General features: G+C 34.4%; 1 protein-coding gene and 1 long non-coding RNA gene across 4 annotated transcripts in view; one reads left to right on the top strand and one right to left on the bottom strand.

Moving 5' to 3' along the window:
• Positions 1 to 169, bottom strand: part of LOC143230098 (protein grainyhead-like) — a 163384-nt gene extending 163215 nt beyond the window's left edge. For all 3 annotated transcript variants that reach the window (XR_013016234.1, XM_076463141.1, XM_076463142.1), the window contains exon 1: positions 19 to 169. The gene's annotated coding sequence lies outside the window, so the exon portion shown is untranslated. The remainder of the gene's footprint in view (positions 1 to 18) is intronic.
• On the top strand, positions 59 to 27670 carry LOC143230100 (uncharacterized). The gene is made up of 2 exons (XR_013016236.1): positions 59 to 194; positions 27112 to 27670. It is a non-coding gene; the product is annotated as an uncharacterized LOC143230100 (long non-coding RNA).

The following is a 27670-nucleotide window of genomic DNA, read 5'->3' as shown; positions in this document are numbered from 1 at the left end:
AAGAAAACAAAAACCAACCTAACTAATGAGTAGAAGACCTGCTCGAAGCAACAGATAAGCAACGTCGTCTACTCCACGCTTGAAAGTCTGTTAATGTTTGTATAGGTATTGCAAGATGTCCCGAGCTCTAGATTTCCTTACAAAGGCACGGCGGCATGAGACCTAAGGACACTGGGACGATCCCATCAGAACAGGTAAGGGGGAGACCAACAAGTGAGAAGCGTTGCCGGGTAGGAACGCCATACTCTTATCTGAATGATCTCTCGCTAAGCCTAACTAATATTATCCTACAGGCATTGTCTCAAGGATAGCAGAACCGGGACTGTAATATGTAAAACTAAGTCATGACGTATTTGTTTGTCTGATCGTTCTTGAGAAAAAACTAAAAGTGTTCGTAATAGTGCTTTACAAGCAACACGTTATTTTTTAGTCGAATGTTAAATCACATTAAACACTTAACCTTAGATTTTGTATTATCAATTTCTGATGTGGTTACTATTATACTACGAAGATTACCAACACCTTGTCTTAATTGTGATTGTCTAGTTGTTTGTACTCTCTTAAGCCTGACTTCATTACGTTAGTATTGTGTGTTTTATGACACGATATATTTTATTGTTAAACATTGTTAACCTCTAGATTCTATACTGTTGTAACTTGTTAACCACTAGATTCTATACTGTTGTACCTTGTTAACCACTAGATTCTATACTGTTGTACCTTGTTAACCATTAGATTCTATACTGTTTTACATTGTTAACCACTAGATTCTATACTGTTGTACCTTGTTAACCACTAGATTTTATACTGTTGTACCTTGTTAACCATTAGATTCTATACTGTTGTACCTTGTTAACCACTAGATTCTATACTGTTGTACCTTGTTAACCACTAGATTCTATACTGTTGTACCTTGTTAACCACTATATTCTATATTGTTTTACATTGTTAATCAGTTGATTCTATACTGTTGTACCTTGTTAACCACTAGATTCTATACTGTTGTACGTCATTAACAGCTCATTCTATACTGTTGTACCTTGTTAACCATTAGATTCTATACTGTTGTACCTTGTTAACCACTAGATTCTATACTGTTGTACCTTGTTAACCATTAGATTCTATACTGTTGTACCTTGTTAACCACTATATTCTATACTGTTGTACCTTGTTAACCACTAGATTCTATACTGTTGTACCTTGTTAACCACTAGATTCTATACTGTTGTACCTTGTTAACCACTAGATTCTATACTGTTGTACCTTGTTAACCACTATATTCTATACTGTTTTACATTGTTAACCAGTTGATTCTATACTGTTGTACCTTGTTAACCACTAGATTCTATACTGTTGTACGTCATTAACAGCTGATTCTATACTGTTGTACATTGTTAACCATTTGATTCTATACTGTTGTACCTTGTTAACCACTAGATTCTATACTGTTGTACCTTGTTAACCACTAGATTCTATACTGTTGTACCTTATTAACCATTAGATTCTATACTGTTGTACCTTGTTAACCACTAGATTCTATACTGTTGTACCTTGTTAACCACTAGATTCTATACTGTTGTACCTTGTTAACCACTAGATTCTATACTGTTGTACCTTGTTAACCACTAGATTCTATACTGTTGTACCTTGTTAACCACTAGATTCTGTACTGTTGTACCTTGTTAACCACTAGATTCTATACTGTTGTACCTTGTTAACCACTAGATTCTATACTGTTGTACCTTATTAACCATTAGATTCTATACTGTTATACGTCATTAACAGCTGATTCCATACTGTTCTACATTGTTAACCAGTTGATTCTATATTGTGTATATTGTTAACCATTAGATTCTATACTGTTGTACATCATTAACAGCTGATTCCATACTGTTCTACATTGTTAACCAGTTGATTCTATATTGTTGTATATTGTTAACCATGAGATTCTATACTGTTGTACGTCATTAACAGCTGATTCTATACTGTTGTACATTGTTAACCACTAGATTCTATACTGATGTACCTTGTTAACCACTAGATTCTATACTGTTGTACCTTATTAACCACTAGATGCTATACTGTTGTACCTTGTTAACTACTAGATTCTATACTGTTGTACCTTGTAAACAACTAGATTCTATACTGTTGTACATTGTTAACCACTAGATTCTATACTGTTTTACATTGTTAACCAGTTGATTCTATACTGTGTACATTGTTAACCACTAGATTTTATACTGTTTTACATTGTTAACCAGTTGATTCTATACTGTGTACATTGTTAACCAGTTGATTCTATATTGTGTATATTGTTAACCATTAGATTCTATACTGTTGTACATCATTAACAGCTGATTCCATACTGTTCTACATTGTTAACCAGTTGATTTTATATTGTTGTATATTGTTAACCATTAGATTCTATGACCACAACCCAGTACTATCAGATGTATAACACGTCAAACCACCTATAAACACTATAGAACTGATGACCACAACACAATACTATCAGATGTATAACAGGTTAAACCAGCTATAAACACTATAGTATAGATGACCACAACACAGTACTATCAGATGTATAACACGTCAAACCACCTATAAACACTATAGTATAGATGATTACAAGACAGTACTATCAGATGTATAACACGTCAAACCACCTATAAAAACTATAGTATAGATGACCACAACACAGTACTATAAGATGTATAACACGTCAAACCACCTATAAACACTATAGTATAGATGACCACAACACAGTACTATAAGATGTATAACACGTCAAACCACCTATAAACAGTATAGAACTGATGACCACAATACAGTACTATCAGATGTATAACACGTAAAACCACCTATAAACACTATAGTATTGATGATCACAACACAGTACTATCAGATGTAGAACACGTCAAACCACCTATAAACACCAAAGAACTGATGACCACAATACAGTACTATCAGATGTATAACACGTCAAACCACCTATAAACACTATAATATTGATGACCACAACACAGTACTATCAGATGTATAACACGTCAAACCACCTATTAATACTCTAGTATAGATTACCATAACACAGTACTATCAGATGTATAACACGTCAAACCACGTATAAACACTATAGTATAGATGACAAATACAGTACTATCAGATGTATAACACGTCAAACCACCTATAAACACTATAGTATTGATGACCACAACACAGTACTATCATATGTATAACACGTCAAACCACCTATAAACACTAGGTATAGATGACAACAACACAGTACTATCAGATGTATAACACGTCAAACCACCTATAAAAACTATAGTATAGATAACCACAACACAGTACTATAAGATGTATAACACGTCAAACCACCTATAAACACTATAGTATAGATGACCACAACACAGTACTATCAGATGTATAACACGTCAAACCACCTATAAACAGTATAGAACTGATGACCACAATACAGTACTATCAGATGTATAACACGTCAAACCACCTATAAACACTATAGTATTGATGACCACAACACAGTACTATCAGATGTATAACACGTCAAACCACCTATAAACACTATAGAACTGATGACCACAATACAGTACTATCAGATGTATAACACGTCAAACCACCTATAAACACTATAGTATAGATGATTACAAGACAGTACTATCAGATGTATAACACGTCAAAGCACCTATAAAAAGTATAGTATAGATGACCACAACACAGTACTATCAGATGTATAACACGTCAAACCACCTATAAACACTATAGAACTGATGACCACAACACAGTACTATCATATGTATAACACGACAAACCACCTATAAACACTACAGTATTGATGACCACAACACAATACTATCAGATATATAACACGTCAAACCACCTATAAACACTATAGTATTGATGAACACAATACAGTACTACCAGATGTATAACACGTCAAACCACCTATAAACACTATAGTTCTGATGATCACAACACAATACTATCAGATGTATAACACGTCAAACCACCTATAAACACTATAGTATTGGTGACCACAACACAGTACTATCAGATGTATCACACGTCAAACCACCTATAAACACTACAGTATTGATGACCACAACACAGTACTATCATATGTATAACACGTCAAACCACCTATTAACACTAGAGTATAGATGACCACAACACAATACTATCAGATGTATAACACGTCAAACCGCCTATAAAAACTATAGTACAGATGACCACAACACAGTACTATCATATGTATAACACGTTAAACCACCTATAAACACTATAGTATAGATCATTACAACAGTACTATCAGATATATAACACGTCAAACCACCTATAAAAACTATAGTATAGATGACCACAACACAGTACTATAAGATGTATAACACGTCAAACCACCTATAAACACTATAGTATAGATGACCACAACACAGTACTATCAGATGTATAACACGTCAAACCACCTATAAACACTATAGAACTGATGACCACAACACAATACTATCAGATGTATAACACGTCAAACCACCTATAAAGACTTTGGTATAGATGACCACAACACAGTATTATCAGATGTATAACACGTTCAACCACCTATAAACACTATAGTATAGATCATTACAAGACAGTACTATCAGATGTATAACACGTCAAACCACCTATAAACACTATAGAACTGATGACCACAACACAATACTATCAGATGTATAACACGTCAAACCACCTATAAAGACTTTGGTATAGATGACCACAACACAGTACTATCAGATGTATAACACGTCAAACCACCTATAAACACTATAGTATAGATGACCACAACACAGTACTATCAGATGTATAACACGTCAAACCATTTATAAACACTAGAGTATAGATAACCACAACACAGTACTATCAGATGTATAACACGTCAAACCAACTATAAAAACTATAGTATAGATGACCACAACACAGTACTATCATATGTATAACACGTTAAACCACCTATAAACACTATAGTATAGATCATTACAAGACAGTACTATCAGATATATAACACGTCAAACCATTTATAAACACTATAGTATAGATGACCACAATACAGTACTATCAGATGTATAACACGTCAAACCACCTATAAACACTATAGAACTGATGACCACAACACAATACTATCAGATGTATAACACGTCAAACCACCTATAAACACTATAGTATAGATGACCACAACACAGTACTATAAGATGTATAACACGTCAAACCACCTATAAACACTATAGTATAGATGACCACAACACAGTACTATAAGATGTATAACACGTCAAACCACCTATAAACAGTATAGAACTGATGACCACAATACAGTACTATCAGATGTATAACACGTAAAACCACCTATAAACACTATAGTATTGATGATCACAACACAGTACTATCAGATGTAGAACACGTCAAACCACCTATAAACACCAAAGAATTGATGACCACAATACAGTACTATCAGATGTATAACACGTCAAACCACGTATAAACACTATAATATTGATGACCACAACACAGTACTATCAGATGTATAACACGTCAAACCACCTATTAACACTCTAGTATAGATTACCATAACACAGTACTATCAGATGTATAACACGTCAAACCACCTATAAACACTATAGTATTGATGACCACAACACAGTACTATCATATGTATAACACGTCAAACCACCTATTAACACTAGAGTATAGATGACAACAACACAGTACTATCAGATGTATAACACGTCAAACCATTTATAAACACTAGAGTATAGATAACCACAACACAGTACTATCAGATGTATAACACGTCAAACCACCTATAAAAACTATAGTATAGATGACCACAACACAGTACTATCATATGTATAACACGTTAAACCACCTATAAACACTATAGTATAGATCATTACAAGACAGTACTATCAGATATATAACACGTCAAACCATTTATAAACACTATAGTATAGATGACCACAACACAGTACCATCAGATGTATAACACGTCAAACCACCTATAAACACTATAGTATAGATGACCACAATACAGTACTATCAGATGTATAACACGTCAAACCACCTATAAACACTATAGAACTGATGACCACAACACAATACTATCAGATGTATAACACGTCAAACCACCTATAAACACTATAGTATAGATGACCACAACACAGTACTATAAGATGTATAACACGTCAAACCACCTATAAACACTATAGTATAGATGACCACAACACAGTACTATAAGATGTATAACACGTCAAACCACCTATAAACAGTATAGAACTGATGACCACAATACAGTACTATCAGATGTATAACACGTAAAACCACCTATAAACACTATAGTATTGATGATCACAACACAGTACTATCAGATGTAGAACACGTCAAACCACCTATAAACACCAAAGAATTGATGACCACAATACAGTACTATCAGATGTATAACACGTCAAACCACCTATAAACACTATAATATTGATGACCACAACACAGTACTATCAGATGTATAACACGTCAAACCACCTATTAACACTCTAGTATAGATTACCATAACACAGTGCTATCAGATGTATAACACGTCAAACCACGTATAAAGACTATAGTATAGATGACCAAATACAGTACTATCAGATGTATAACACGTCAAACCACCTATAAACACTATAGTATTGATGACCACAACACAGTACTATCATATGTATAACACGTCAAACCACCTATTAACACTAGGTATAGATGACAACAACACAGTACTATCAGATGTATAACACGTCAAACCACCTATAAACACTATAGTATAGATAACCACAACACAGTACTATAAGATGTATAACACGTCAAACCACCTATAAACACTATAGTATAGATGACCACAACACAGTACTATCAGATGTATAACACGTCAAACCACCTATAAACAGTATAGAACTGATGACCATAACACAGTACTATCAGATGTATAACACGTCAAACCACCTATAAACACTATAGTATTGATGACCACAACACAGTACTATCAGATGTAGAACACGTCAAACCACCTATAAACACTATAGAATTGATGACCACAATACAGTACTATCAGATGTATAACACGTCAAACCACCTATAAACACTATAGTATAGATGATTACAAGACAGTACTATCAGATGTATAACACGTCAAAGCACCTATAAAAAGTATAGTATAGATGACCACAACACAGTACTATCAGATGTATAACACGTCAAACCACCTATAAACACTATAGAACTGATGACCACAACACAGTACTATCATATGTATAACACGACAAACCACCTATAAACACTACAGTATTGATGACCACAACACAATACTATCAGATATATAACACGTCAAACCACCTATAAACACTATAGTATTGATGAACACAATACAGTACTACCAGATGTATAACACGTCAAACCACCTATAAACACTATAGTTCTGATGATCACAACACAATACTATCAGATGTATAACACGTCAAACCACCTATAAACACTACAGTATTGATGACCACAACACAGTACTATCATATGTATAACACGTCAAACCACCTATTAACACTAGAGTATAGATGACCACAACACAATACTATCAGATGTATAACACGTCAAACCGCCTATAAAAACTATAGTACAGATGACCACAACACAGTACTATCATATGTATAACACGTTAAACCACCTATAAACACTATAGTATAGATCATTACAAGACAGTACTATCAGATATATAACACGTCAAACCACCTATAAAAACTATAGTATAGATGACCACAACACAGTACTATAAGATGTATAACACGTCAAACCACCTATAAACACTATAGTATAGATGACCACAACACAGTACTATCAGATGTATAACACGTTAAACCACCTATAAACACTATAGAACTGATGACCACAACACAATACTATCAGATGTATAACACGTTAAACCACCTATAAACACTATAGTATAGATCATCACAAGACAGTACTATCAGATATATAACACGTCAAACCACCTATAAAAACTATAGTATAGATGACCACAACACAGTACTATAACATGTATAACACGTCAAACCACCTATAAACACTATAGAACTCATGACCACAACACAATACTATCAGATGTATAACACGTCAAACCACCTATAAACACTATAGAACTGATGACCACAACACAGTACTATCAGATGTATAACACGTCAAACCACCTATAAACACTATAGTATAGATGACCACAACACAGTACTATCAGATGTATAACACGTCAAACCATTTATAAACACTAGAGTATAGATGACCACAACACAGTACTATCAGATGTATAACACGTCAAACCACCTATAAAAACTATAGTATAGATGACCACAACACAGTACTATCATATGTATAACACGTTAAACCACCTATAAACACTATAGTATAGATCATTACAAGACAGTACTATCAGATATATAACACGTCAAACCATTTATAAACACTATAGTATAGATGACCACAACACAGTACCATCAGATGTATAACACGTCAAACCACCTATAAACACTATAGTATAGATGACCACAATACAGTACTATCAGATGTATAACACGTCAAACCACCTATAAACACTATAGAACTGATGACCACAACACAATACTATCAGATGTATAACACGTCAAACCACCTATAAACACTATAGAACTGATGACCACAACACAGTACTATCAGATGTATAACACGTCAAACCACCTATAAACACTATAGTATAGATGACCACAACACAGTACTATCAGATGTATAACACGTCAAACCATTTATAAACACTATGGTATAGATGACCACAACACAGTACCATCAGATGTATAACACGTCAAACCACCTATAAACACTATAGAACTGATGACCACAACACAGTACTATCAGATGTATAACACGTCAAACTACCTATAAACACTATAGTATAGATGACCACAACACAGTACTATCAGATGTATAACACGTCAAACCACCTATAAACACTATAGTACTGATGACCACAACCCAGTACTATCAGATGTATAACACGTCAAACCACCTATAAACATTATAATATTGATGACCACAACACAGTACTATCAGATGTATAACACGTCAAACCACCTATAAACACTATAGAACTGATGATCACAACACAGTACTATCAGATGTATAACACGTTAAACCACCTATAAACACTATAGTATAGATGACCACAACACAGTACTATCAGATGTATAACACGTCAAACCACCTATAAACACTATAGTACTGATGACCACAACCCAGTACTATCAGATGTATAACACGTCAAACCACCTATAAACATTATAATATTGATGACCACAACACAGTACTATCAGATGTATAACACGTGAAACTACCTATAAACACTATAGTATTGATGACCACAATACAGTTCTATCAGATGTATAACACGTCAAACCACCCATAAACAGTATAGAACTGATGACTACAACACAGTACTATTAGATGTATAACACGTCAAACCACTTATAATGACTATAGAACTGATTACCACAATACAGTACCATCAGATGTATAACACGTGAAACTACCTATAAACACTATAGTATAGATGATCACAACACAATTCTATCAGATGTATAACACGTCAGACCACCTATAAACACTATAGTATAGATGATCACAACACAATTCTCTCAGATGTATAACACGTCAGACCACCTGTAAACACTATAGTATAGATGCCCACAACACAATACTATCAGATGTATAACACTTCAAACCACCTATAAATACTATAGTATAGATGATCACAACACAGTACTATCATATGTATAACACGTCAAACCACCTATTAACACTCTAGTATAGATTACCATAACACAGTACTATCAGATGTATAACACGTCAAACCACGTATAAACACTATAGTATAGATGACCACAACACAGTACCATCAGATGTATAACACGTCAAACCACCTATAAACACTATAGAACTGATGACCACAACACAATACTATCAGATGTATAACACGTCAAACCACCTATAAACACTATAGTATAGATGACCACAACACAGTACTATAAGATGTATAACACGTCAAACCACCTATAAACACTATAGTATAGATGACCACAACACAGTACTATAAGATGTATAACACGTCAAACCACCTATAAACAGTATAGAACTGATGACCACAATACAGTACTATCAGATGTATAACACGTAAAACCACCTATAAACACTATAGTATTGATGATCACAACACAGTACTATCAGATGTAGAACACGTCAAACCACCTATAAACACCAAAGAATTGATGACCACAATACAGTACTATCAGATGTATAACACGTCAAACCACCTATAAACACTATAATATTGATGACCACAACACAGTACTATCAGATGTATAACACGTCAAACCACCTATTAACACTCTAGTATAGATTACCATAACACAGTGCTATCAGATGTATAACACGTCAAACCACGTATAAACACTATAGTATAGATGACCAAATACAGTACTATCAGATGTATAACACGTCAAACCACCTATAAACACTATAGTATTGATGACCACAACACAGTACTATCATATGTATAACACGTCAAACCACCTATTAACACTAGAGTATAGATGACAACAACACAGTACTATCAGATGTATAACACGTCAAACCACCTATAAAAACTATAGTATAGATAACCACAACACAGTACTATAAGATGTATAACACGTCAAACCACCTATAAACACTATAGTATAGATGACCACAACACAGTACTATCAGATGTATAACACGTCAAACCACCTATAAACAGTATAGAACTGATGACCATAACACAGTACTATCAGATGTATAACACGTCAAACCACCTATAAACACTATAGTATTGATGACCACAACACAGTACTATCAGATGTAGAACACGTCAAACCACCTATAAACACTATAGAATTGATGACCACAATACAGTACTATCAGATGTATAACACGTCAAACCACCTATAAACACTATAGTATAGATGATTACAAGACAGTACTATCAGATGTATAACACGTCAAAGCACCTATAAAAAGTATAGTATAGATGACCACAACACAGTACTATCAGATGTATAACACGTCAAACCACCTATAAACACTATAGAACTGATGACCACAACACAGTACTATCATATGTATAACACGACAAACCACCTATAAACACTACAGTATTGATGACCACAACACAATACTATCAGATATATAACACGTCAAACCACCTATAAACACTATAGTATTGATGAACACAATACAGTACTACCAGATGTATAACACGTCAAACCACCTATAAACACTATAGTTCTGATGATCACAACACAATACTATCAGATGTATAACACGTCAAACCACCTATAAACACTACAGTATTGATGACCACAACACAGTACTATCATATGTATAACACGTCAAACCACCTATTAACACTAGAGTATAGATGACCACAACACAATACTATCAGATGTATAACACGTCAAACCGCCTATAAAAACTATAGTACAGATGACCACAACACAGTACTATCATATGTATAACACGTTAAACCACCTATAAACACTATGGTATAGATCATTACAAGACAGTACTATCAGATATATAACACGTCAAACCACCTATATAAAACTATGGTATAGATGACCACAACACAGTACTATAAGATGTATAACACGTCAAACCACCTATAAACACTATGGTATAGATGACCACAACACAGTACTATCGGATGTATAACACGTTAAACCACCTATAAACACTATAGAACTGATGACCACAACACAATACTATCAGATGTATAACACGTTAAACCACCTATAAACACTATGGTATAGATCATCACAAGACAGTACTATCAGATATATAACACGTCAAACCACCTATAAAACTATGGTATAGATGACCACAACACAGTACTATAACATGTATAACACGTCAAACCACCTATAAACACTATAGAACTGATGACCACAACACAATACTATCGGATGTATAACACGTCAAACCACCTATAAACACTATAGAACTGATGACCACAACACGGTACTATCAGATGTATAACACGTCAAACCACCTATAAACACTATAGTATAGATGACCACAACACAGTACTATCAGATGTATAACACGTCAAACCATTTATAAACACTAGGTATAGATGACCACAACACAGTACTATCAGATGTATAACACGTCAAACCACCTATAAAACTATAGTATAGATGACCACAACACAGTACTATCATATGTATAACACGTTAAACCACCTATAAACACTATAGTATAGATCATTACAAGACAGTACTATCAGATATATAACACGTCAAACCATTTATAAACACTATAGTATAGATGACCACAACACAGTACCATCAGATGTATAACACGTCAAACCACCTATAAACACTATAGTATAGATGACCACAATACAGTACTATCAGATGTATAACACGTCAAACCACCTATAAACACTATAGAACTGATGACCACAACACAATACTATCAGATGTATAACACGTCAAACCACCTATAAACACTATAGAACTGATGACCACAACACAGTACTATCAGATGTATAACACGTCAAACCACCTATAAACACTATAGTATAGATGACCACAACACAGTACTATCAGATGTATAACACGTCAAACCATTTATAAACACTATAGTATAGATGACCACAACACAGTACCATCAGATGTATAACACGTCAAACCACCTATAAACACTATAGAACTGATGACCACAACACAGTACTATCAGATGTATAACACGTCAAACTACCTATAAACACTATAGTATAGATGACCACAACACAGTACTATCAGATGTATAACACGTCAAACCACCTATAAACACTATGGTACTGATGACCACAACCCAGTACTATCAGATGTATAACACGTCAAACCACCTATAAACATTATAATATTGATGACCACAACACAGTACTATCAGATGTATAACACGTCAAACCACCTATAAACACTATAGAACTGATGATCACAACACAGTACTATCAGATGTATAACACGTTAAACCACCTATAAACACTATAGTATAGATGACCACAACACAGTACTATCAGATGTATAACACGTCAAACCACCTATAAACACTATAGTACTGATGACCACAACCCAGTACTATCAGATGTATAACACGTCAAACCACCTATAAACATTATAATATTGATGACCACAACACAGTACTATCAGATGTATAACACGTGAAACTACCTATAAACACTATAGTATTGATGACCACAATACAGTTCTATCAGATGTATAACACGTCAAACCACCCATAAACGGTATAGAACTGATGACTACAACACAGTACTATTAGATGTATAACACGTCAAACCACTTATAATGACTATAGAACTGATTACCACAATACAGTACCATCAGATGTATAACACGTCAAACCACCTATTAACACTCTAGTATAGATTACCATAACACAGTACTATCAGATGTATAACACGTCAAACCACGTATAAACACTATAGTATAGATGACCACAACACAGTACCATCAGATGTATAACACGTCAAACCACCTATAAACACTATAGAACTGATGACCACAACACAGTACTATCAGATGTATAACACGTCAAACTACCTATAAACACTATAGTATAGATGACCACAACACGGTACTATCAGATGTATAACACGTCAAACCACCTATAAACACTATAGTACTGATGACCACAACCCAGTACTATCAGATGTATAACACGTCAAACCACCTATAAACATTATAATATTGATGACCACAACACAGTACTATCAGATGTATAACACGTCAAACCACCTATAAACACTATAGAACTGATGATCACAACACAGTACTATCAGATGTATAACACGTTAAACCACCTATAAACACTATAGTATAGATGACCACAACACAGTACTATCAGATGAAAAACACGTCAAACCATTTATAAACACTATAGTATAGATGACCACAACACAGTACTATCAGATGTATAACACGTCAAACCACCTATAAACACTATAGTACTGATGACCACAACCCAGTACTATCAGATGTATAACACGTCAAACCACCTATAAACATTATAATATTGATGACCACAACACAGTATTATCAGATGTATAACACGTGAAACCACCTATAAACACTATAGTATTGATGACCATAACACAGTACTATCAGATGTATAACACGTCAAACCACCCGTAAACAGTATAGATCTGATGACCACAACACAGTACTATCAGATGTATAACACGTCAAACCACTTATAATGACTATAGAACTGATGACCACAACACAGTACTATCATATGTATAACACGACAAACCACCTATAAACACTACAGTATTGATGACCACAAAACAATACTATCAGATATATAACACGTCAAACCACCTATAAACACTATAGTATTGATGAACACAATACAGTACTACCAGATGTATAACACGTCAAACCACCTATAAACACTATAGTTCTGATGATCACAACACAATACTATCAGATGTATAACACGTCAAACCACCTATAAACACTACAGTATTGATGACCACAACACAGTACTACCAGATGTATAACACGTCAAACCGCCTATAAAAACTATAGTACAGATGACCACAACACAGTACTATCATATGTATAACACGTTAAACCACCTATAAACACTATAGTATAGATCATTAGAAGACGGTACTATCAGATATATAACACGTCAAACCACCTATAAAACTATAGTATAGATGACCACAACACAGTACTATAAGATGTATAACACGTCAAACCACCTATAAACACTATAGTATAGATGACCACAACACAGTACTATCAGATGTATAACACGTCAAACCACCTATAAACACTATAGAACTGATGACCACAACACAATACTATCAGATGTATAACACGTCAAACCACCTATAAAGACTTTGGTATAGATGACCACAACACAGTATTATCAGATGTATAACACGTTAAACCACCTATAAACACTATAGTATAGATCATTACAAGACAGTACTATCAGATATATAACACGTCAAACCACCTATAAAAACTATAGTATAGATGACCACAACACAGTACTATAACATGTATAACACGTCAAACCACCTATAAACACTATACTATAGATGACCACAACACAGTACTATCAGATGTATAACACGTCAAACCACCTATAAACACTATAGAACTGATGACCACAACACAATACTATCAGATGTATAACACGTCAAACCACCTATAAACACTATAGAACTGATGACCACAACACAGTACTATCAGATGTATAACACGTCAAACCACCTATAAACACTATAGTATAGATGACCACAACACAGTACTATCAGATGTATAACACGTCAAACCATTTATAAACACTAGGTATAGATGACCACAACACAGTACTATCAGATGTATAACACGTCAAATCACCTATAAAACTATAGTATAGATGACCACAACACAGTACTATCATATGTATAACACGGTAAACCACCTATAAACACTATAGTATAGATCATTACAAGACAGTACTATCAGATATATAACACGTCAAACCATTTATAAACACTATAGTATAGATGACCACAACACAATACCATCAGATGTATAACACGTCAAACCACCTATAAACACTATAGAACTGATGACCACAACACAATACTATCAGATGTATAACACGTCAAACCACCTATAAACACTATAGAACTGATGACCACAACACAGTACTATCAGATGTATAACACGTCAAACCACCTATAAACACTATAGTATAGATGACCACAACACAGTACTATCAGATGTATAACACGTCAAACCATTTATAAACACTATAGTATAGATGACCACAACACAGTACCATCAGATGTATAACACGTCAAACCACCTATAAACACTATAGAACTGATGACCACAACACAGTACTATCAGATGTATAACACGTCAAACTACCTATAAACACTATAGTATAGATGACCACAACACAGTACTGTCAGATGTATAACACGTCAAACCACCTATAAACACTATAGTACTGATGACCACAACCCAGTACTATCAGATGTATAACACGTCAAACCACCTATAAACACTATAGAACTGATGATCACAACACAGTACTATCAGATGTATAACACGTTAAACCACCTATAAACACTATAGTATAGATGACCACAACACAGTACTATCAGATGTATAACACGTCAAACCATTTATAAACACTATAGTATAGATGACCACAACACGGTACTATCAGATGTATAACACGTCAAACCACCTATAAACACTATAGTACTGATGACCACAACCCAGTACTGTCAGATGTATAACACGTCAAACCACCTATAAACATTATAATATTGATGACCACAACACAGTACTATCAGATGTATAACACGTCAAACCACCTATAAACACTATAATATTGATGACCACAACACAGTACTATCAGATGTATAACACGTCAAACCACCTATTAACACTCTAGTATAGATTACCATAACACAGTGCTATCAGATGTATAACACGTCAAACCACGTATAAACACTATAGTATAGATGACCAAATACAGTACTATCAGATGTATAACACGTCAAACCACCTATAAACACTATAGTATTGATGACCACAACACAGTACTATCATATGTATAACACGTCAAACCACCTATTAACACTAGAGTATAGATGACAACAACACAGTACTATCAGATGTATAACACGTCAAACCACCTATAAAAACTATAGTATAGATAACCACAACACAGTACTATAAGATGTATAACACGTCAAACCACCTATAAACACTATAGTATAGATGACCACAACACAGTACTATCAGATGTATAACACGTCAAACCACCTATAAACAGTATAGAACTGATGACCATAACACAGTACTATCAGATGTATAACACGTCAAACCACCTATAAACACTATAGTATTGATGACCACAACACAGTACTATCAGATGTAGAACACGTCAAACCACCTATAAACACTATAGAATTGATGACCACAATACAGTACTATCAGATGTATAACACGTCAAACCACCTATAAACACTATAGTATAGATGATTACAAGACAGTACTATCAGATGTATAACACGTCAAAGCACCTATAAAAAGTATAGTATAGATGACCACAACACAGTACTATCAGATGTATAACACGTCAAACCACCTATAAACACTATAGAACTGATGACCACAACACGGTACTATCATATGTATAACACGACAAACCACCTATAAACACTACAGTATTGATGACCACAACACAATACTATCAGATATATAACACGTCAAACCACCTATAAACACTATAGTATTGATGAACACAATACAGTACTACCAGATGTATAACACGTCAAACCACCTATAAACACTATAGTTCTGATGATCACAACACAATACTATCAGATGTATAACACGTCAAACCACCTATAAACACTACAGTATTGATGACCACAACACAGTACTATCATATGTATAACACGTCAAACCACCTATTAACACTAGAGTATAGATGACCACAACACAATACTATCAGATGTATAACACGTCAAACCGCCTATAAAACTATAGTACAGATGACCACAACACAGTACTATCATATGTATAACACGTTAAACCACCTATAAACACTATAGTATAGATCATTACAAGACAGTACTATCAGATATATAACACGTCAAACCACCTATAAAAACTATAGTATAGATGACCACAACACAGTACTATAAGATGTATAACACGTCAAACCACCTATAAACACTATAGTATAGATGACCACAACACAGTACTATCAGATGTATAACACGTTAAACCACCTATAAACACTATAGAACTGATGACCACAACACAATACTATCAGATGTATAACACGTTAAACCACCTATAAACACTATAGTATAGATCATCACAAGACAGTACTATCAGATATATAACACGTCAAACCACCTATAAAAACTATAGTATAGATGACCACAACACAGTACTATAACATGTATAACACGTCAAACCACCTATAAACACTATAGAACTGATGACCACAACACAATACTATCAGATGTATAACACGTCAAACCACCTATAAACACTATAGAACTGATGACCACAACACAGTACTATCAGATGTATAACACGTCAAACCACCTATAAACACTATAGTATAGATGACCACAACACAGTACTATCAGATGTATAACACGTCAAACCATTTATAAACACTAGAGTATAGATGACCACAACACAGTACTATCAGATGTATAACACGTCAAACCACCTATAAAACTATAGTATAGATGACCACAACACAGTACTATCATATGTATAACACGTTAAACCACCTATAAACACTATAGTATAGATCATTACAAGACAGTACTATCAGATATATAACACGTCAAACCATTTATAAACACTATAGTATAGATGACCACAACACAGTACCATCAGATGTATAACACGTCAAACCACCTATAAACACTATAGTATAGATGACCACAATACAGTACTATCAGATGTATAACACGTCAAACCACCTATAAACACTATAGAACTGATGACCACAACACAATACTATCAGATGTATAACACGTCAAACCACCTATAAACACTATAGAACTGATGACCACAACACAGTACTATCAGATGTATAACACGTCAAACCACCTATAAACACTATAGTATAGATGACCACAACACAGTACTATCAGATGTATAACACGTCAAACCATTTATAAACACTATAGTATAGATGACCACAACACAGTACCATCAGATGTATAACACGTCAAACCACCTATAAACACTATAGAACTGATGACCACAACACAGTACTATCAGATGTATAACACGTCAAACTACCTATAAACACTATAGTATAGATGACCACAACACAGTACTATCAGATGTATAACACGTCAAACCACCTATAAACACTATAGTACTGATGACCACAACCCAGTACTATCAGATGTATAACACGTCAAACCACCTATAAACATTATAATATTGATGACCACAACACAGTACTATCAGATGTATAACACGTCAAACCACCTATAAACACTATAGAACTGATGATCACAACACAGTACTATCAGATGTATAACACGTTAAACCACCTATAAACACTATAGTATAGATGACCACAACACAGTACTATCAGATGTATAACACGTCAAACCACCTATAAACACTATAGTACTGATGACCACAACCCAGTACTATCAGATGTATAACACGTCAAACCACCTATAAACATTATAATATTGATGACCACAACACAGTACTATCAGATGTATAACACGTGAAACTACCTATAAACACTATAGTATTGATGACCACAATACAGTTCTATCAGATGTATAACACGTCAAACCACCCATAAACAGTATAGAACTGATGACTACAACACAGTACTATTAGATGTATAACACGTCAAACCACTTATAATGACTATAGAACTGATTACCACAATACAGTACCATCAGATGTATAACACGTCAAACCACCTATTAACACTCTAGTATAGATTACCATAACACAGTACTATCAGATGTATAACACGTCAAACCACGTATAAACACTATAGTATAGATGACCACAACACAGTACCATCAGATGTATAACACGTCAAACCACCTATAAACACTATAGAACTGATGACCACAACACAGTACTATCAGATGTATAACACGTCAAACTACCTATAAACACTATAGTATAGATGACCACAACACAGTACTATCAGATGTATAACACGTCAAACCACCTATAAACACTATAGTACTGATGACCACAACCCAGTACTATCAGATGTATAACACGTCAAACCACCTATAAACATTATAATATTGATGACCACAACACAGTACTATCAGATGTATAACACGTCAAACCACCTATAAACACTATAGAACTGATGATCACAACACAGTACTATCAGATGTATAACACGTTAAACCACCTATAAACACTATAGTATAGATGACCACAACACAGTACTATCAGATGAAAAACACGTCAAACCATTTATAAACACTATAGTATAGATGACCACAACACAGTACTATCAGATGTATAACACGTCAAACCACCTATAAACACTATAGTACTGATGACCACAACCCAGTACTATCAGATGTATAACACGTCAAACCACCTATAAACATTATAATATTGATGACCACAACACAGTATTATCAGATGTATAACACGTGAAACCACCTATAAACACTATAGTATTGATGACCATAACACAGTACTATCAGATGTATAACACGTCAAACCACCCGTAAACAGTATAGATCTGATGACCACAACACAGTACTATCAGATGTATAACACGTCAAACCACTTATAATGACTATAGAACTGATGACCACAACACAGTACTATCATATGTATAACACGACAAACCACCTATAAACACTACAGTATTGATGACCACAAAACAATACTATCAGATATATAACACGTCAAACCACCTATAAACACTATAGTATTGATGAACACAATACAGTACTACCAGATGTATAACACGTCAAACCACCTATAAACACTATAGTTCTGATGATCACAACACAATACTATCAGATGTATAACACGTCAAACCACCTATAAACACTACAGTATTGATGACCACAACACAGTACTACCAGATGTATAACACGTCAAACCGCCTATAAAAACTATAGTACAGATGACCACAACACAGTACTATCATATGTATAACACGTTAAACCACCTATAAACACTATAGTATAGATCATTAGAAGACAGTACTATCAGATATATAACACGTCAAACCACCTATAAAAACTATAGTATAGATGACCACAACACAGTACTATAAGATGTATAACACGTCAAACCACCTATAAACACTATAGTATAGATGACCACAACACAGTACTATCAGATGTATAACACGTCAAACCACCTATAAACACTATAGAACTGATGACCACAACACAATACTATCAGATGTATAACACGTCAAACCACCTATAAAGACTTTGGTATAGATGACCACAACACAGTATTATCAGATGTATAACACGTTAAACCACCTATAAACACTATAGTATAGATCATTACAAGACAGTACTATCAGATATATAACACGTCAAACCACCTATAAAAACTATAGTATAGATGACCACAACACAGTACTATAACATGTATAACACGTCAAACCACCTATAAACACTATACTATAGATGACCACAACACAGTACTATCAGATGTATAACACGTCAAACCACCTATAAACACTATAGAACTGATGACCACAACACAATACTATCAGATGTATAACACGTCAAACCACCTATAAACACTATAGAACTGATGACCACAACACAGTACTATCAGATGTATAACACGTCAAACCACCTATAAACACTATAGTATAGATGACCACAACACAGTACTATCAGATGTATAACACGTCAAACCATTTATAAACACTAGAGTATAGATGACCACAACACAGTACTATCAGATGTATAACACGTCAAATCACCTATAAAAACTATAGTATAGATGACCACAACACAGTACTATCATATGTATAACACGGTAAACCACCTATAAACACTATAGTATAGATCATTACAAGACAGTACTATCAGATATATAACACGTCAAACCATTTATAAACACTATAGTATAGATGACCACAACACAATACCATCAGATGTATAACACGTCAAACCACCTATAAACACTATAGAACTGATGACCACAACACAATACTATCAGATGTATAACACGTCAAACCACCTATAAACACTATAGAACTGATGACCACAACACAGTACTATCAGATGTATAACACGTCAAACCACCTATAAACACTATAGTATAGATGACCACAACACAGTACTATCAGATGTATAACACGTCAAACCATTTATAAACACTATAGTATAGATGACCACAACACAGTACCATCAGATGTATAACACGTCAAACCACCTATAAACACTATAGAACTGATGACCACAACACAGTACTATCAGATGTATAACACGTCAAACTACCTATAAACACTATAGTATAGATGACCACAACACAGTACTGTCAGATGTATAACACGTCAAACCACCTATAAACACTATAGTACTGATGACCACAACCCAGTACTATCAGATGTATAACACGTCAAACCACCTATAAACACTATAGAACTGATGATCACAACACAGTACTATCAGATGTATAACACGTTAAACCACCTATAAACACTATAGTATAGATGACCACAACACAGTACTATCAGATGTATAACACGTCAAACCATTTATAAACACTATAGTATAGATGACCACAACACAGTACTATCAGATGTATAACACGTCAAACCACCTATAAACACTATAGTACTGATGACCACAACCCAGTACTGTCAGATGTATAACACGTCAAACCACCTATAAACATTATAATATTGATGACCACAACACAGTACTATCAGATGTATAACACGTGAAACTACCTATAAACACTATAGTATAGATGATCACAACACAATTCTATCAGATGTATAACACGTCAGACCACCTATAAACACTATAGTATAGATGATCACAACACAATTCTCTCAGATGTATAACACGTCAGACCACCTGTAAACACTATAGTATTGATGCCCACAACACAATACTATCAGATGTATAACACTTCAAACCACCTATAAATACTATAGTATAGATGATCACAACACAGTACTATCATATGTATAACACGTCAAACCACCTATTAACACTCTAGTATAGATTACCATAACACAGTACTATCAGATGTATAACACGTCAAACCACGTATAAACACTATAGTATAGATTACCAAAACACAGTACTATCAGATGTACAACACGTCAAACCACCTATAAACACTATAGAACTGATGACCATAACACAGTACTATCAGATGTATATCACGTCAAACTACCTATAAACACTATAGTATAGATGACCACAACACAGTACTATCAGATGTATAACACGTCAAACCACCTATAAACACTATAGTACTGATGACCACAACCCAGTACTATCAGATGTATAACACGTCAAACCACCTATAAACATTATAATATTGATGACCACAACACAGTACTATCAGATGTATAACACGTCAAACCACCTATAAACACTATAGTACTGATGATCACAACACAGTACTATCAGATGTATAACACGTTAAACCACCTATAAACACTATAGTATAGATGACCACAACAAGTACTATCAGATGTATAACATGTCAAACCACCTATAAACACTATAGTATTGATGACCGCAACACAGTACTATCAGATGTATAACACGTCAAACCACCCATAAACAGTATAGAACTGATGACCACAACACAGTACTATCAGATGTATAACACGTCAAACCACTTATAATGACTATAGAACTGATTACCACAATACAGTACTATCAGATGTAGAACACGTGAAACCACCTATAAACACTATAGTATTGATGACCACAATACAGTTCTATCATATGTATAACATGTGAAACCACCTATAAACATTATAGTATTGATGACCATGACACAGTACTATCAGATGTATAACTCGTCAAACCACCCATAAACAGTATAGAACTGATGACCACAACACAGTACTATCAGATGTATAACACGTCAAACGACCTATAAACACTATAGAACTGATGACCACAACACAGTACTATAAGATATATAACACGTCAAACGACCTATAAACACTATAGAACTGATGACCATAACACAGTACTATCAGATGTATAACATTTCAAACCACCTCTAAACACTATAGAACTGATGACCATAACACAGTACAATCAGATGTATAACACGTCAAACCACCTATAAACACTATACTAGAGATGATCACAACACAATTCTATCAGATGTATAACACGTCAAACCACCTATAAATACATAGTATAGATGACCACAACACAGTACTATCAGATGTATAACACGTCAAACCATTTATAAACACTATAGTATAGATGACCACAACACAGTACCATCAGATGTATAACACGTCAAACCACCTATAAACACTATAGAACTGATGACCACAACACAGTACTATCAGATGTATAACACGTCAAACTACCTATAAACACTATAGTATAGATGACCACAACACAGTACTATCAGATGTATAACACGTCAAACCACCTATAAACACTATAGTACTGATGACCACAACCCAGTACTATCAGATGTATAACACGTCAAACCACCTATAAACATTATAATATTGATGACCACAACACAGTACTATCAGATGTATAACACGTCAAACCACCTATAAACACTATAGAACTGATGATCACAACACAATACTATCAGATGTATAACACGTTAAACCACCTATAAACACTATAGTATAGATGACCACAACACAGTACTATCAGATGTATAACACGTCAAACCATTTATAAACACTATAGTATAGATGACCACAACACAGTACTATCAGATGTATAACACGTCAAACCACCTATAAACACTATAGTACTGATGACCACAACCCAGTACTATCAGATGTATAACACGTCAAACCACCTATAAACATTATAATATTGATGACCACAACACAGTACTATCAGATGTATAACACGACAAACCACCTATAAACACTATAGTATTGATGACCACAATACAGTTCTATCAGATGTATAACACGTCAAACCACCCATAAACAGTATAGAACTGATGACCACAACACAGTACTATTAGATGTATAACACGTCAAACCACTTATAATGACTATAGAACTGATTACCACAATACAGTACTATCAGATGTATAACACGTGAAACTACCTATAAACACTATAGTATAGATGATCACAACACAATTCTATCAGATGTATAACACGTCAGACCACCTATAAACACTATAGTATAGATGATCACAACACAATTCTATCAGATGTATAACACGTCAGACCACCTGTAAACACTATAGTATTGATGCCCACAACACAATACTATCAGATGTATAACACTTCAAACCACCTATAAATACTATAGTATAGATGATCACAACACAGTACTATCATATGTATAACACGTCAAACCACCTATTAACACTCTAGTATAGATTACCATAACACAGTACTATCAGATGTATAACACGTCAAACCACGTATAAACACTATAGTATAGATTACCAAAACACAGTACTATCAGATGTATAACACGTCAAACCACCTATAAATATTTTAGTATAGATGACCACAACACAGTACTATCAGATGTACAACACGTCAAACCACCTATAAACACTATAGAACTGATGACCATAACACTGTACTATCAGATGTATAACACGTCAAACTATCTATAAACACTATAGTATAGATGACCACAACACAGTACTATCAGATGTATAACACGTCAAACCACCTATAAACACTATAGTACTGATGACCACAACCCAGTACTATCAGATGTATAACACGTCAAACCACCTATAAACATTATAATATTGATGACCACAACACAGTACTATCAGATGTATAACACGTCAAACCACCTATAAACACTATAGTACTGATGATCACAACACAGTACTATCAGATGTATAACACGTCAAACCACCTATAAACATTATAATATTGATGACCACAACACAGTACTATCAGATGTATAACACGTCAAACCACTTATAATGACTATAGAACTGATGACCACAATACAGTATTATCAGATGTATAACACGTGAAACCACCTATAAACACTATAGTATTGATGACCATAACACAGTACTATCAGATGTATAACACGTCAAACTACCCATAAACAGTATAGAACTGATGACCACAACACAGTACTATCAGATGTATAACACGTCAAACCACTTATAATGACTATAGAACTGATTACCACAATACAGTACTATCAGATGTATAACACGTTAAACCACCTATAAACACTATAGTATAGATGACCACAACACAGTACTATCAGATGTATAACACGTCAAACCATTTATAAACACTATAGTATAGATGACCACAACACAGTACTATCAGATGTATAACACGTCAAACCACCTATAAACACTATAGTACTGATGACCACAACCCAGTACTATCAGATGTATAACACGTCAAACCACCTATAAACATTATAATATTGATGACCACAACACAGTACTATCAGATGTATAACACGTGAAACTACCTATAAACACTATAGTATTGATGACCACAATACAGTTCTATCAGATGTATAACACGTCAAACCACCCATAAACAGTATAGAACTGATGACCACAACACAGTACTATTAGATGTATAACACGTCAAACCACCTATAAACACTATACTAGAGATGATCACAACACAATTCTATCAGATGAATAACACGTCAAACCACCTATAAATACATAGTATAGATGACCACAACACAGTACTATCAGATGTATAACACGTCAAACCACTGGTAAACACTATAGAACTGATGACCACAACACAGTACTATCATATGTATAACACGACAAACCACCTAGAAACACTATAGTATTGATGACCACAATACAAAATTATGACAGATAGAACAAGGTCACTTAAACAACCGATACCACTCAATGTAAACCTAGTGTAGACGAAAGGACAACCTGGATGTCAGAAACTCCGGATTCTCATCATTACAGCCTAGGATCAATTTCCGGTTTCTGTACTACGAAATCAGAAATTTCCTGAAGACGATAGAAAATTAGAAGCTGATATATGGGATAAAACTAATTAGCTATCAGTACAAAGTCATAGAGTATAGTTACTATCAGCTTTCTCAACAGAAGTGATCGTGTAGCTAAAACTAACAACATTTATAAAGATCGCCAGACGTTTCATTAATCTATCTAACAGATTCATTCTGTCTAGTTTAGTTTTGAGTGAGACAAACATTTGTGTCCAAAATCTCTCATTTCGATGTTTTATTGTCATCCAATATAAGCTCATATAATTTGTTGTTCTTTATGGCAGTCTTCGGGTTTCCTGAACGTCAACCTCCAATCACCATCAACATTTTTTATCAACAAATTATAATTTACTGTTACATTGAAACATCTCCCACAGAAAAAGTTTGTTTGGTTCTGAATTTCGCGCAAGCTACCTGACGGCTATCCGTCCCTAATTCAGCAGTGTGCGACTAGAGGAATGGCATTTTCTCATCAACAGCCACCGCCAACGTGTGGGCTACTATTTTCCCAACGAATAGTAGGATTGGCCGAAGTATAATAACGCCCCTACGGCTGAAAGGGCGAACGTCTGGTGTGACAGGGATTCGAACTTGCGACCCTTGGATTACGAGTCGAGCGCCGTAACCACCTGGCCATGCTGGGTTCCTACAGCAAAAGAGAAAGAAGATATTGAAAGACTGGATTTGATTCCACGAGCTTCCTAACTAGGTAGTCCATTTAGGATAAAGAAATATAACATACCACGAGCTTCATAACCAGTTAGTCCGTTTAGGATAAAGAAATATAACATACCACGAGCTTCCTAACCAGTTAGTCCGTTTAGAATAAAGAAATATAACATA

The sequence above is a fragment of the Tachypleus tridentatus genome, chromosome 10 (genome assembly GCF_004210375.1).
Source record: "Tachypleus tridentatus isolate NWPU-2018 chromosome 10, ASM421037v1, whole genome shotgun sequence".
NCBI classification, from domain to species: domain Eukaryota; kingdom Metazoa; phylum Arthropoda; class Merostomata; order Xiphosura; family Limulidae; genus Tachypleus; species Tachypleus tridentatus.
Note: the sequence above shows the minus strand (reverse complement) of the source record. Positions and strands in the feature narration are given on the sequence as shown.